This window comes from Nilaparvata lugens, chromosome 14 (genome assembly GCF_014356525.2).
Source record: "Nilaparvata lugens isolate BPH chromosome 14, ASM1435652v1, whole genome shotgun sequence".
Taxonomy (NCBI): Eukaryota; Metazoa; Arthropoda; class Insecta; order Hemiptera; family Delphacidae; genus Nilaparvata; species Nilaparvata lugens.
This window is the reverse complement of record NC_052517.1, coordinates 18,402,786-18,418,044: the sequence shown is the minus strand read 5'-3', so window position 1 is coordinate 18,418,044 and position 15,259 is coordinate 18,402,786.

The following is a 15,259-nucleotide window of genomic DNA, read 5'->3' as shown; positions in this document are numbered from 1 at the left end:
GGAGAATGGAAAATCTAGGCAATAAAATAATTCTACAGATAGAGATTACTGAGAAGGATTAATTTTCAGTGATTTCTCAAAATCTAATGCTTTCATGTGGGGACTGGTTGGCGCTATGGCTTCATATAAAATGAGCGCTGCTATCCAGAGATTGTCAGTTTGGTGTAAGGGTAAGCATTCCTGACTGGCAATCGGGAGTACTGGGTTCGATTCCCGGGCTGACAAATAATTTTTGAATAGTAGCGCTCATCGAATTTCTATCAAGCTGTTTACCCTGTTGTCAATATTGGCAGTGGCAAGAGTCTTCGGGGTGAATTGATTGATTGATTGATTGATTGATTGAGTACTTTATTTATGTAGATTACAAATATACTGGCTTATACACTTATATACAATAGCTTACAATACAGCAACATTATAGATGAATTTACATAATATAGACTAAGAAAATTATTATTGAACTGTATATGATATGAAAAAGCAATTTGTAATATAATAACATAGATAATAATTATATTGTTATGCATCTACATAAATTGGCGGAGCTTTGGACATATCAATGTCCATTCTTCGGAAACAATATTAAAAATATCCTCCCCACTAACTCTCTACCAAAGGGAATTACAGATAATAATGATAATTAATTCTTTAGCAACTCTTCTTAGGGTAGATCTCAGATGTATTTTTCAATATTATCTGTTCTATTATAATTATTATTTGTTTGTAGTATTATTTGTTATGAATCCTGAGAGTATATGGAACATCATATATATTTCCTACAAATTTTGTAGTTCAGTTCAGCTTGGGGAAATTAATTTAAGTTTGGCAAAACATTCTAAGACACCTTATTTTTGAGCTGTCATGAAACATTCAGCCCCGGTTGCACAGAGGCCGGTTAAATTTCAACCATGATTAATTTCACAAGAATTAATCAGGGAAGGCTTCTTTGAAAAGACGGCTTCTCTGATTGGTTCTCGTGAAATTGATTAGGGTTAGAATAGAATTTAACCGACACTAATAGGATCTAATTTTAAATTGGAATTTGACCGGTTTCTGTGCAACCGGCACTGAGACTGTAGAAAACTTATTATTGTTGACAAAGGAGAAGGAGGAAGAGGAGGAGGAGCAGGTGGAGGAGAAGGTGAAGTAGGTGAAGAAAGGGAGGAGGATGAAGAGTAGGTGGAGGAGAAGGAGAAGGTGGAGTAGGTGGAGAACGAGGGGAAGTGGAGAAGGGGAGAAGGGAAGTAGGTTGAGGAGGAGGGAAATGGAGGAAAAGGAGGAAGGAAAGGAAGGAGAAGGAGGAGGAAATAGGGGTGGGGTGGCGAGGAGGAGGAGGAGGAGGGAAAAGGAGGGGGAGAAATAGGAGGAAAAGGAGGAAGAGGAGGAGATGGTGGAGTAGGTGGAGAACGAGGGGAAGTAAAGAAGAGGAGGAGGATGAGGAGTAGGTGGAGGAAGAGGAGAAAGAGTAGGAGAAAAGGAGGAGAGGGGGGGTAGAGGAGGAGGAGAAGGGGAGGAGGAGGAGGAGGTGGTAGAGGAGGAGGAAAGGAGGAGGGGAGGAGGAGGAGTAGGATGAGGAAGGAGGAGGACCAGCAGCAGCGAAATATAAATGAAACAAAAAGTATAAATTAACAAACACCCTATATCCTACAAGGAATGATAGTGTATCTCTCAATAGGTCGACAAATCAGAAATTTTTGATGAAATAGAAAATAAGACAATTTAATTACATTATAAATAACCAAAAACAGTATTGATAATACTAATATTGACGAATATAATATAATATTGACGAATCTTCAATACACCCTTTTAGGGAACCGACCTCACAAGATGTCAAACTATCTCTGTATATACTGAAAACTTCAATAAATAACCCCAGCAATATACGGCTAGGCACATACCAGCTAGTCAAGACAAGACATGATCAAATACATTTAGTCACAATACTTCATATAGCTGCTTATGACGCAACACACACTGATTAGTCATTGCAATTAGACATGTCTTCATAAGCAACCATGTGAAGTATTGTGACTAAACGAGTCTGATCATGTCACCAGTTAGTCAAGACAAGACATGATCAGACACGTTCAGTCACAATACTTCACATAGTTGCTTATGACGCAACTCACACTGATTAGTCATTGCAATTAGACATGTCTTCATAAGCAACTATGTGAAGTATTGTGACTAAACGTGACTAATCATGTCTTGACTAACTGGTGTGTGCCTAGCGTTACACCACATAATTAAATAGGCCTATTATTGGGCTACCTATCACACTCAACATTGCCTTCAAAAAAAATTTAATTTAATTTTTTCTTTCGAAGGCTTTATAATATGAAATCTTCTCTGTCTCTAACTAATTTCAAACCCCGGAAATAATTCCTAATTTTGCGAGATTCCTTTACGAGATATTTCAAGAAAATGTTCATATTTACCATTATTTTCAAGGAGAAGGAGTGGGAAGAACAACATAAAAGGGATGGAGGATCAAGAAAATGAGAATGTGGAAGGGGTAAATAGGTGAGTTTTCATAAAAGATTTTAAGGGTAGGATATTAACTGTCTGTTGAACTGTAGGAGTGAAAAAAAGTTTGTGGCTATTATGAGAAAGTTTATTAGACAAATAAAATTGATATTACACTCTAATACTCACAGCTAATTTATTTTATATTCTAGGTTACTCTGTTGCCCCTAATTCTCCATGATTCTCTAACAGCCTCTTGATATCTTTCCTCTTTCTCTTCTTCTACCTCTTCATCTCCTTTCTCCTCCTCCTTTCTACCTCTTCATCTCCTTTTCCTCTTTCTCTTATTCTACCTCTTCATCTCCTTTTTCCTCCTCTTCTTCTACTTCTTCATCACCTTCCTCTTTCTTCTTCCATTACCCCTTTCACCTTTTCCTCCTTCCTTTTCATCTTGATTCACTGATTCTAGTTCTTTTTACTCACATTTTCATCAATTTCGTTATCCTTATACATATTGAATGAAAAAGACTAAGAAATTGTCAAAAAACCCCTGATTTATTGATAATTAGAAAGACCGGTTTCGTTATTTACACCATTGTCCATCTCTGATAAACTCTGTTTTAAACTTTTCCTTTTTGTGTAGTTGAGAAGTTGATATTGTGGTAATTATTCATATTGAATGAAAAAGACTAAGAAATTGTCAAGAAACCACTGATTTATTGATAATTAGAAAGACCGGTTTCGGTTATTACACCTGATAAACTGATTAAAACACTACTGTTTAAAACAGAGTTTAATAATAAACAGAGATTGACAATGGTGTAATAACCGAAACTGGTCTTTCTAATTATCAATAATCAGTTGTTTTTTTGACAATTTCTTAGTATTTTTCATTCAATATGAATAATTACCACAATATCAACTTCTCAACTACACAAAAAGTGAAACTTATACATATTTGTATTTCTATTACATACAAATACATCATCCTCAGTAGACAGCTGTTATTTTAGAAGTAAGTCTAAAGCTGCGTCTAAACTAAAGTTATTAACAAAATCCTAATTTTACCTTCCTTATAGATTTTATTAAGGTGCGTACAGATATACGCGCCGCGCACATGAGCAATTCACTTTTAATCAGCTGACTATATCTGTATTTTCACAGAAACGGTAAGATACAGATATAAAAATCTGGTGTGGTACAACTCACACAACTTTCCTAACTCATATTTGAAACTACAATCGACTGTTTGTATATGTGTATTTATAATTGTTTCAGAGTACTTTTTCCTTTGTGAAAATGTGAAATTCGATTATTTTTTTAGTCGTCATTTTTTTAAAGTCTTCAAAACAGCTGTTCTACAGATGAAATATCTCGACTATTTGTTCTTTCTATGAACTGCTCTACCTACCTACGGTCATGCACGAAAAGGAGGTTACAAAGTCCATTTCTCAAGGATGGGGTGGAACCCCCCATTAGTTTCCCAGAAAGGAGACTCATACCAGTTGATAGAGCTGATGAATAACTATACAGAGTATGAATTTGAAAAAATCAGTCAAGTTATTTTGAGAAAATCGTGAAAAACATGGTTTTTTTAGTAATTATCCGCCATTTTTCTCAGTATATTACGGAGCTCCTGCAATTTTCCCAGAAATGAGACTCATGTCAGTTGATAGGGCTTATAAATAGCTATCCGTGGTATAAATTTGAAGAAAATCGTTGGAGCCGTTTTTTGACAAAACCGTGGAAAACATGGTTTTTTAGTAATTATCCGCCATTTTTTCCACCATTTTGAATTCAATTTTATTGAATTTCTTATTGTCAGATCTCATGGTATAGGACTTGAGTTTAAAATTTCAAGTAATCGGTTGATTAGGAATGGAGTTATCGTGTTCCACAGTCATACCACATACACACACCACACACACACACACACACACCACACACACACACACACACCCCACACACACACACACAACCTTGAAACGTATAGAAAACTTGAAATTAGGTTACCTTAATTTTTTTTTGAAGCAATACTTTCCTTACCTATGGTAGTAGGCAAGGAAAGTAAAAGCTGGCATCAGCTGATTGCTCATGTTCGCGGCGCGTTATCTGTACGCACCTTTAGATTGAACGGAACTCGACAAACACAAATGTTCATCATGTGTATGATAAGTTATGCTCAATCTAAAATCTTAATTTTTAGCTTATATGTATCTTCGACTAAGTTGTGAAGAGGTAAGTTTTGTATTGGACAAACCCTATGATAACCATGACCTATTTTTGGACAATTTCTATCTGACTAAATTTGAGAAAGGAACAGTTTTTTGGGCTTAAGCCTGTTTTCCTTCCCCAATCATTCATAGTTGAGAATTATATTGTATCTATCAATGTATTAATAAATAAATAATAACAACAAGAAGATTAATGATTTGGTGAAGGAATTGAAATAAAAATAACCAACATAATATTTGGACAAAATTTAATAAACAAATAACTTTTCCTATGATCTATTATCCAACTATAAGATTGGCCGTATGAACAACAAAAACTGAGCTCTGTCATTGGTCGAGACAAGACACACACACCCAAAGTGGGCGGAGAATTTAAATAAAAGGCATGAGACACCCTTGAACAACAAATGATGAGATTCTTAGTGCGTGGGCCAACTAAAAAAACAAATTAGAAACCTATCGTGAGGTCCACGTTTTAATGGCAGTATTTGATTGACATTGGTGTTGCTATCCTTGTCTATCATTCCACAAAGCAGATGTATCGAATCATAGTGTTGTGTATCAAGTTGAGATGATACTGTATCATATTGTGTTAATACTGTATCATGTAGTGGTTGTTCTTGTTCTATAGTGAGGTCCACATTATAATGGCAGTATTGATTAGCATTGGTGTTGCTATCCTTGTCTATCATCCACAAAGCAGATGTATCGAATCATAGTGTTGTGTATCAAGTTGAGATGATACTGTATCATATTGTGTTGATACTGTATCATGTTGTGGTTGTTCTTGTTCTATAGTGAGGTCCACGTTATAAAGTCAGCACCTGATTAACATTGGTGTTGCTATCCTTGTCTATCATTCCACAAAGCAGATAGCCAATGTATCAAATCATAGTGTTGTGTATCAAGTTGAGATGATACTGTATCATATTTTGTTAATACTGTATCATGTTGTGGTTGTTCTTGTTCTATAGTGAGGTCCACGTTATAATGGCAGTATTTGATTGACATTGGTGTTGCTATCCTTGTCTATCATTCCACAAAGCAGATGTATCTATTCATAGTGTTGTGTATCGAGTTGAGATGATACTGTATCATATTGTGTTGATACTGTATCATGTTGTGGTTGTTCTTGTTCTATAGTGAGGTCCACATATAATGGCAGATTTGATTAGCATGGTGTTGCTATCCTTGTCTATCATTCCACAAAGCAGATAGCCAATGTATCAAATCATAGTGTTGTGTATCAAGTTGAGATGATACTGTATCATATTGTGTTGATACTGTATCATGTTGTGGTTGTTCTTGTTCTATAGTGAGGTCCACGTTATATGGCAGTATTGATTAAGATTGGTGTTGCTATCCTTGTCTATTATTCGACAAAGCAGATAGCGCTTTCCATTTCTGCCTCCGCAACGTTGCCAGATCTTTTTTTAACAATGTAGATATATAGTTAATATGAAATCATATAATTGGAGTCACTTTATAATATCAGCATTTTAATTCAGAATTTTGTTCCTTTTTTCTTTTCTGAAAACCTTAATATCGTCTTTGACAATTTACATTGGTATTGTGATAGACCTCATAATAATGTTGTGTTGTTAGAATAAGGATCTTTTTCGAGCTCAAAATTTAAGCGATTTTATTTTATATTTTGTGAATATTTGAAGTTTGGTTTTTGTTTTAAACGGAAGTTTCATTATCAATCTATCTAATTTAAAATCTTGGGCAATAGCCTGTTTTTCTTTTTCCGACTATTGTATTGTTCGCTCTATCTATAAATAAATAAATATGGTCAGTGTAACAAGTCGGGAAATTAATTGAGTGGAAAGTTGTGGATGGTTGCTAATGTATCAGTGGATCACTGCGGAATTAATAAATATAATTCTGCTTACCTTTGCTTTTACATGGTCACTGTCGGCAGCTTAGTTTTAATTTCCAGATTAGGTTGAACAGTGTATGCGGCATTTTGCAGGATTTAAGTCAATGTAGCCCAACACTGATATAGTGAGGTCCACGTTATAATGACAGTGGATAAAGATAGAAGAATAGCGATACCGATTCTCTGCATTAATTAATCATATTTCTACACTGTAAAAAACATAATTGGCATCGTTGTGGACCTAGAAAAGGATAGTACCACCGGCTTTGTCGAATGATAGACAAGGATAGCAAAACAAGGATAGTTGACATTATACTGTCATTATAACGTGGACCACACTATGGATTAGATTCTGTACTCGAACCTCTTTTCAGAAATTATATATAATTTAATAAAGTATTCATTATTAATTCTGATAGCGGTGAGAGACACGATCATACATGGATTTGTGATCTATATCTTTGTTCAGGTTGCATTGACTCTTTATCAGAACAACAAACAGGTAATAATTTAAGATTGCTTTATTTAAGCTCAGTACAATTGGAATACTCTAATCCCAAATCTGGGATAACCAACAAATTTCTCAACCAATTAAATAGTTTATCAGAGATTGACAATGGTGTAATAACCGAAACCGGTCTTTCTAATTATCAATAAATCAGTGGTTTTTTGACAATTTCTTAATCTTTTTCATTCAATATGAATAATTACCACAATATCAACTTCTCAACTACACAAAAAGTGAAAATTGAATAGATTCTCAGGTCCGATATTACACAGAGGGGCATATATTCATGTACCCTTAAAAGTGAGAATTTTCATAAATTTATCTATTTTTTTGTGTGGTCAATGCCCTCCCTGGAGCTAGGCCTGTCACACATGGCATTCGAGTATGTCAAGTTTAGATGATACTGTATCTTATTGATTTGATACTGTATCGTGTGTGGTGATACTATATCATATTGTGTTGATAGGAGAAGAAGAAGGAGGTGGGAAGGAAAAGGAGGGGTGACGATGAGGAGTAGGAGAACGAGGAGGAGGTGGTGAAGGTGGAGGAGTAACGTATAAAATGAAGAAAACCTCTCTCATATCACTGTAAAATACGAGTCCCACATTTTATGAAGCTATCACCATAAATAAGCATATAATGCCGGGTGTTATATAAAGGGTTTCCTCAAGATCAGATGAAAACGTGAATACAAAATGAAAAGAGAAGAGGTGAACGGTAGGTAGGGGGAGGAGGAGGAGGAGGAGGAGGAGGAGGAGGAGGAGGAGGTAGTGGAGGAGGAGAAGGAGGAGGATGATGATGATGATGATGATGAGGAGGAGGTGGAGGAGGAGGTGGAGGAATTGTTGATAAAGCTGTGGCGAAATAGAATTCTAAAATAGGTGGCAACAGTAAAATAGATAATTTTATTGGGCTGCTCATTTTTGAAAATGTACAGAAGAAAGGGGGAGAGATATATGATAAGGCGGAGAGAGAGAAAGAGAGAGAGAGAGAGAGAGGAGAGAGAGAGAGAGGAGAGAGAGAGAGAGAGAGAGAGAGAGAGAGAATGATTGCCTTTATTAAGGGCGGAGTTAGGACTCCATGTCCTCTCTGCCACACAACCCTGATTGATTGATTACTTTATTTATGTAGATTACAATATATACTGGCTTATACACTTATATACAATAGCTTACAATACAGCAAAATTATAGATCAATTTACATAATATGGACTGAGGATATAATTTTTGAACTGTATATGATATGAAAAAGCAATTTGTAATATAATAACTATAGATAATTATATTCTTATGCATGTACATAAATTGGCGGAGCTTTGGACATATCAATGTCCATTAGTCGGAAACAATATTCAAGGTATCCTCCCCACTAACTCTCTACCAAAAGAGAGAGAGAGAGAGAGAGAGACTGATTGCCTTTATTAAGGAGAGAGAGAGAGAGAGAGAGAGAGAGAGAGAGAGAGAGGAGAGAGAGAGAGAGAGGAGAGAGAAAGGCAAATACAATCATAGAGAATAGAAAGAGTAATCTATACTATAATAAAGGAAAGAACTGGCTTATACACGTTGGGGATAGGAAATTCACTAATGACGCATCATCACGTCTCAACTACTCAACTCATTAACTTAAAATGTTGTATAAAGATTCTCAATTAACTGAGGATGGTTATAGACCTATTTTGAATTCTTCAAGATTTCAGTATGTCAAGTTTTCAATTCGTCATGCTTCCAGTTGTTGTATGGAAACAGCTGAACATTTAATTTGAAAGGGAAATTTGAATAATTATGATTGGGGATCCAATTCGAATAAAAAAAACTGATTTTCTGTCGCATAAAAATTTTGATCTGCCATCTTCGAATCGCCATTTTTAATCCAACTTTTTTTTTGTATTGGAAGGTGGTCGTATGATACATGATTTGAATGAAGAATTTCAATAGAAAATGAATGGTGAAAACCACACAACAATATCTCGAACTGTTCAAAAGTTAATCTTATTCAAAGATTCTGATAAATCAGCCATCTATTCATCACCTAAACTATAATAAAGGAAAGAACTGGCTTATACACGTACGGGATAGGAAAATTATGCTTGACGCATCATCACGTCTCAACTACTCAACTCATTAACTTGACATTTTGCATATAGATTCTTAATTAAACGAGGATGGTTATAGGCCTATTTTCAATTCTTCAAGATTTAATTAAGTCAAGTTTTCAGTTTGTCAAGTTTTAAAATAGACCCTTTCGGAGCATGGGTTTCCTGCTGGTGAGGAAGAAATTAATAAGAGTAGGATACTTAGAGAAAGATTAGATTAGAGCAGATTTCTCTATTCATGTAAGTTACAATATAAAGTGCTGGTTTATTCTCTAATTCGTAATATAAACGATAATATAGCTGACTATTGAATGAATTTGCCAAGTATTATAGTGGAGAATGATTGGTTGATATTTGGATGGAATGCGCATTGAATTGGGATAATATAATATTGTGTTGTATCTACACTAATCGGCCCACTAACAACTCATAACCCTACAGTATTGGACAAAGTATGTGTGGAGAAGATTGGTTGATATTTGGATGGAATGCGCATTGAATTGGGATACTATAATATTGTGTTGTATCTACACTAATCGGCCCACTAACAACTCATAACCCTACAATATTGGACAAAGTATTGTGTGGAGAATGATTGGTTGATATTTGGATGGAATGCGCATTGAATTGGGATATATAATATTGTGTTGTATCTACACTAATCGGCCACTAATCGGCAAGCGTATTGTGGAGACTAATCGGCCCACTAACAACTCATAACCCTACAGTATTTGAGAAGGATAATGTAGAATATTCTCTCCACTTTACTGAACAAAATATTGATTGATTGATGCCCGGTTGCAGAGTCGTCACATAAAGTTAAAAACAGGCATTTAACTTATTTATGAAGCTCCACTTCTCGTTGCACAGACTTTAATTAAACTATAGCTCCCATAAAACTAAAAACGCCCAATTAGACACATGATTTCGTTGCACAATAGTTAGAGAGAGAGAGCTTATTTATGTCTCCAAAAGCTAAAACGGTCAGTTAAGTTATGGACCCGAAGTCGTGCTGTTAAATCCACTATCTACTCGCGCCAAATGCATTTTAGAGGTTTATTTATGAAGATTACCTATAATATATACTGGCTTATACACTTTATATACAATAGATTTCAATACGGCAAAGTTTTAGATGAATTGACATAATATAAACTGGAATAACAATATTATTGAACTTTACATGATGAGGAAAGAACAATGTGGAATAACTATAGGTTAATATTGTTTTGTATCTACATAAATTGGCGGAGCGTTGAACATATCAATGTATGTTAGCCTGTGGTACTTTTATGTAAGTTGTATAATTCTGAATGATTGAATAAATAAATAAATCAGTAAATAATAAATAAATGTCCATACTTTGGAAAGAATACTCTACCCATTAACTCTCTAGAAAAAGATTGATTTTTATTTATTATTTTACAAAGGTGACTTTCTAGAAGTATTTTAAGCCTACAGTGAGGTCCACGTTATAATGACAGTATTTGATCTACTTTGGTTTTGCTATCCTTGTCTATCACTCGACAAAGCCGGTGGTACTATCCTTTTCTAGGTCCACAACGATGCCAATTATGTTTTTGACAGTTTAGAAATATATTTAATTAATGCAGAGAATCGGCATCGCTATTCTTCTATCTTTATCCACTGCCATTATAACGTGAACCTCACTATATAGGATAATATTGTTTTGTATCTACATAAATTGGCGGAGCGTTGAACATATCAATGTATGTTAGCATGTGGTACTTTTATGTAAGTTGTATAATTCTGAATGATTGAATAAATAAATAAATCAATAAATAATAAATAAATGTCCATTCTTTGAAAAGAATACTCTACCCAGTAACTCTCTAGCAAAAGATTGATTTTTATTTATTATTTTACAAAGGCAACTTTCTAGAAGTATTTTAAGCCTAGGTGATGATGATGGGATGAATGATAATACAATGAAGGTAGAGTTATGAATGAACTAGCCGTCAGGCTCGCTTCGCTCGCCATATCCGTCTAGCCAGGGGGCTCCGCCCCCTGGACCCCCGACTGGATCGTCCAAGAATGAGATCAGCAGGCTCGCTTCGCTCGCCTGCATTTTTCATTTGAGCATTTTTATCATATGTTAGAACAATCCAGTCGGGGGTCCAGACTAAACGTCTGGCTAAACGGATATGGCGAGCGAAGCGAGCCTGACGGCTAGTAATATAATATTCCCAGGATTGAAGTAGCAGTGCCCAATCAATTTTTCCGCGATAAATGCATTTAAATCTTCAACTTGGTGCCAACCTAACAAAATCAACTCAACTTAATGCCAACCTGACAAAATTTAGTTGCCAGTTAACAACTGTTTCGAAGAGGTACTCTATCTAGATTATAGTTCTATAGAAACATATGATATGGAAATTTCAATTATAATTAAGAGATTGGGAGAAGAAGAATATACATGCTGAAAGACGAACTTTAAACCCTTAAAAACAACCCTTAGAGTTGAAATATTGCCAAAAGATTTCTTAGTGCGCCTCTAAAGGACCAACTGAACATACCTACCAAATTTGAACGTTTTTGGTCCGGTAGATTTTTAGTTATGCGAGTGAGTGAGTGAGTGAGTGAGTGAGTGAGTGAGTGAGTGAGTGAGTGAGTGAGTGAGTGAGTCAGTCAGTGAGTGAGTGCCATTTCGCTTTTATATATATAGATATAGATTAAGATAATAATGATAGGTTATGCTATCCACTTGAATTGATCTGAGTCCACTTTTCAGTCCAGAAATAGATAAACTAGATTGATTGATTGAGTACTTTATTTAACGCATAAATGTCAATTAGGATATTTTGTTCAACAAAATGTTGAGTCAATACAATTTTGGATTAAAAATAATCATCATAATCAAGGTTTCATTTCCCTCACCCCTGCCGCAAATTTAATCTAAAAATATTCAGCATAAATAATGATGAAAAAAATTGGGGACCCCGAGAAAAATATGTTAACAGTCGATTGCTGTGATAATATCCACTACTGTGTTTATTTATATGTATAGGTTAATATGCCATGTAGAGTACCTGATAAATATGCTATTATTATAATCTACTAAGAAAATTTATGTATCTTATTTTATCATAAATAAGGCCCCCAATCCCATTTAGACTAAAACAAGCAAGTTAACCTTGCCTATAGCGAGGTACACGTTATAATTGCAGTGGTGCGTTGCCGACTCTCTGCCTTGCCACTACCTTCTATAAAGAATAAATGATATCGGTACATCTATGTAATAGGCCTATTAACTGTGCATTCTAATAATAGACAAGGACTGCAACCCCAGTGTTGATCAAATACTGCCATTATAACGTGGACCTTACTATAGTATTTTTTCAGAAATACCTCACACTTGGTTCTCAAACATTAGATTCAAATCACAGGCTCACCCTTAAACTGAACCTACCCCAAAATCATTCTAAGGTCAAATTAAACTTCAAGATTACTGAAAAATGACAAATATAACATACCAGCTTTATTAAACAGTACTTTCAATTTATTCAAAGGTATATTGTTCAGAAAATTATTTATTGGAACGTTCATTGATTAGAAATTAAGTTTACTTAAACTGATCTGGCCCAAAATCATTTTATGTCATAATTTTGACATAGAAAACACAGAAACGACGACAATTACTAGTCCTACATACCAATATTTTATCAAACTATATTTGAAACATATTCTAAACAATTATTTCTAAAATAATTGATTTAAAACAGCTTTACTCTCGTATGAATGATAATAAACCATTGATCAATCCTAACCTATATTCCCTAGCTGTTATCTGGGGTTATCAAAACTCTGTATTCTGACATATTTTAGTTATTTTTTCATTTTTGAGGTCAATTCAAGATAAATCTTACAATCTGAGATTGATTCTTTGTTTTGGAATCCAAAGTTTTAGTGAAATAAGATAAATACAAGCTAGATAATTGGATTTCTGAGGGGTTGCCCGGGGATATAATGTAGCATCGCAGGTCAAATCGAAATTGGGACAAATGTTAGGTTATAATTAGTAATCCATGTTATTTACCTGATTTTGGCGAATTCCATGCTGTGTTTACTCACAAAAATAACAATTTCTTCTTGATTTCACTCAAAAATCACCTGAACATCACAAATTCACTCGCGATACTAGCAGACGACTTTAGCTCACCTGATCAGCAGACGACTTCATCAATAAAACAACTATTTACACGAAAATTTAGTAGTTTTTGAACAGAATTTTAGAAATCTAACAACTAACAAGCAGCAACAAACGATAAATTCAATCTATTAACTGTTTCCCTGGACGTATGACAATTTTTACGATTTTTCTCTACACAAAACGCCAGGGTATAAATGAATGGACGGCGCAAGTCGAAATCTATAAACAGATTCACTTTACTCTGTCACTGTTCGTTCCATGAACGATCAATATTACCTGTTCGAAGAGTGCTGACTGACTGCAGAAGATCTCACCAGCTACTCTTGATAATAGCGCGAAATTTGAATTTTGAATCGGTAGTCTTATGTCAAATACTTCAGTTTTGTATTTTATACATTCTAATCAATTTTTTGCATTAGTTTAAATTATTCTTTTGATATTATACGTTGCATTCTATCTTTTATTATATTCATTAGACTAATAATTAAGACCTACTTCTTTGAATGAATTAATGAATGGATTACACGAAATCAAAGAATGAATCCGTGGGTTTTCTCTCACAGTCAATTTTCTTGCCACAGTATAAAATTTGAATCATCCATTTATTCTACTCAGTGAATAGGTTGTTATTTGGTATTGTAATGTCTTCAAAATTATCAAGGAAGAAACTATGTGAGTTTGAAAATTATTTATTTATTTATCATTTACAATCAACTCAAGGACAAAGATACAGACTATACCTAATTAATACAACTAAACTCTAGTATTAACTCATCTTAGCTTTGAGTAACAACTCTGATGAAATCTGTGAAATTCCCGTTATGATAGAAAGAGAAATGATAAGAGGACATAGTTGCCATGTTTTCATTTCCTCTGCCTTCTATAATATACAGCCGTGATACAAAAATAATCCCCATATGATCTAATATGAATTTCGGATTCATCTTAATTGACCGAGCGAAGTGAGGTCTAAGATTCAAGTCGACGGTTTGGCATTTCTCTTTATGTTTATATGTTTTTATGTTACGCATTTACGGCGAAACGCGGTAATAGATTTTCATGAAATTTGACAGGTATGGTCCTTTTTAAATTGCGCGTCGACGTATATACAAGGTTTTTGGAAATTTTGCATTTCAAGGATAATATAAAAGGAAAAAGGAGCCTCCTTCATACGCCAATATTACCGTAAGAATCAGACTATAGAATTATTCCTCATAAATCAGCTGTCTAGTGGACTATAATACTACCCGTTCAAAAACATCGAACATCTTGAAAATGTATGTTTCCATCAACGTTGTAGACAGTTGCAGCCAGACCTGATAACAGCGCTCACACTCACATTCCGGGACGACACGTCACGGTACGATAGGACAGAAAGCTCTATATTTATTTAGGATTTTTCTAGACATTTTAAATTGATAAATTATTTATCAATTTTTGAGAAAACATAACGACAGGTCAATGTAACTTACTGAGCGCGAGGTCTACTGTTCACAGAACTACTAGTGATGATTAAATCTAAACCTGAATTTTAAAAACACTTAAGAAGTGAAAATGCACTTACATTGGTAGTGACGATCATTTCGACCTGGTGTCGGTCATCATCAGACTGTAGAAACTTATTCAAGATTAAATCTATCTCAAATATTTCATATTCACCAATCAAATTCATATTTTCACAATTTAATCATAATTGAGAGGAACTATCCTGATAGCTCATTCTATTTCTTTATACCCTGCAAACAATTTGGCTAATAAAATTTGAATAATAAATTTTCATAATTGATATTAAATATTCTGCTAATCAAAATTATATTTCTACATTGTTAAAAAACGATCTGGCAGCTTTGCGAGCTAGAGAAGGACAGCGCTATCTGCTTTGTGGAATGATAGACAAGGAT